The 1,706-nt window shown below is 34.9% G+C and overlaps 1 long non-coding RNA gene across 1 annotated transcript; it reads right to left on the bottom strand.

Moving 5' to 3' along the window:
* Nucleotides 1–335: 335 nt before the first annotated feature.
* Nucleotides 336–1,435, bottom strand: LOC106941521 (uncharacterized). Its single transcript, XR_001423388.1, has 2 exons — nucleotides 1,255–1,435; nucleotides 336–1,093 (listed from the first exon to the last, which is right to left on the bottom strand). It is a non-coding gene; the product is annotated as an uncharacterized LOC106941521 (long non-coding RNA).
* Nucleotides 1,436–1,706: the final 271 nt, after the last annotated feature.

Raw genomic sequence — 1,706 nt, 5'->3', positions numbered from 1 at the left:
ACGTGTAAAAGACAAGTGTAGCTACATTGTGTGATTTTGGCAAACAATATTCTTTTAGTCATCCAAGATATTATTCAATGCAAAATGTATTTGACTTTCTCCTTACAGCAGCAGCATGTATTTACTACACAGATTAAAGATGCATGGTGCCATTACTTGACATAGTGGTTCTGTTGAAAACTTTTTGGTTTGCTTGAGTAGAAATGGAGTAATGTCTGTGTATGATAAAATGTTAAACGTTTACCACCCAAAATCCTCACTATTTTCAAATAGTTCACTTTGTATTTTATTCTAGTTGTTGCAGACTCAACTTAAATAGATTAACTTATATGGCGTCTTTTTTAAATCCAAAAGTTCCTGCCGCTTGTTTAAGATGAGAACAAACAACAAGTTGATGAGAATGAAGTGATGTTCACTTGAACTCTTTAATTAAGCAGAATGTTTTATTTTACAGTGAGAAAGGCCGGAGTCTAGCTTTAGCAGACGGCTGGAGGCATCTGATCCAGGCTTCAAACTCAGTACCTGTTTGCTCTACAGCAAAAATGTGGTAAGATTAAATTTAGTCGACTAAAGAAAGTCAGACGGTTCATTACGTGAGAAATCTCTTGAGATAGTCAAGTTTCTTGTTTGTTCAGATCTTGGTGGTCATTTCCATAGTATGGTTACTAATTAACAGTTGATTCTTTTGTGTCTAGATACAATCTAATCATTCAGTTCACAATTGAAGTTTAATCATCAGGATTCTGCAAATTGAATATTTTCATAGTATATTTCAATCGTTCTTTTCATACAGTCTAAGCTCCCTGAAAAGGAAACATTACCTTTCTGTGAACTATAATTTTGATTGCTTTGAGTATCATGATATTTTATTTAATCTGACTGATGTGATCTTCTTGAACGCATACTGATGCTTCACATTGATCATTTATAAGCTTATCAATTACAAGACATGTACTGTATGTTAATGAACATTAGTGAACAGAGAGCATCAAAAGCTGTAGATAATTTTAAAGGTAACAAAACAATTTACCATGTTGGAGCAACTCTTGGAGCCTGGCTGTGCACTGTAAAAAACTTTAAACTTTGGGGAAAACTGAAAGATAAAAATGAGCAGCAGCCTGATTTAGGCCTGTTTAATCCCCGTCACATATCCTTAACAAATACATTTACAGATGAGGAACTTTTACTGAAATGTATCACACTAGCAAGTGTTACAGAAAATAATCTATGAGTTTCAAATGTACTTAAACCAACCTTTACTATTTTGGAGAAAGCATGAAGCACTGAGAAGATCAGTGTTGATTCAACAACAGGAAAAAGACTGAAGGAAAGTAGAATTCACAATGATGAGAGGACAAATTCTGGAAAGGGATCAATGTTAGAGTTTGTCTCTCACTTTAACTGCAGAAACCTAAAAGTTAAATCTGAGTAGCCTCATGTAGGCCTGTTTACTGCCTGTACAAATGAGAAACTTTTACTGAAATGTTTCACACTAGCAAGTGTTCCAGAAACGTATCTATGAGTTTAAAATTTCAGCGACTGTTTTCGGAACGGATGAAGGAAATTACAGTCAGCACTGACTAGTCGTGCTGCCATAAATATTGCAGTAAAACAGTTAAACTGTTGTTTTCCTTCATAGGTTTCCTTCATAGCTAGCTACAAGTCTGTTGTCCAACACAACTGTGTATCAGTCATCCCCGATGACT

Source organism: Poecilia latipinna, unplaced genomic scaffold (assembly GCF_001443285.1).
Source record: "Poecilia latipinna isolate Pla-1442-1.1 unplaced genomic scaffold, P_latipinna-1.0 Scaffold3716, whole genome shotgun sequence".
Taxonomy (NCBI): Eukaryota; Metazoa; Chordata; class Actinopteri; order Cyprinodontiformes; family Poeciliidae; genus Poecilia; species Poecilia latipinna.
This window is presented reverse-complemented; position numbering and strand designations above follow the sequence as displayed.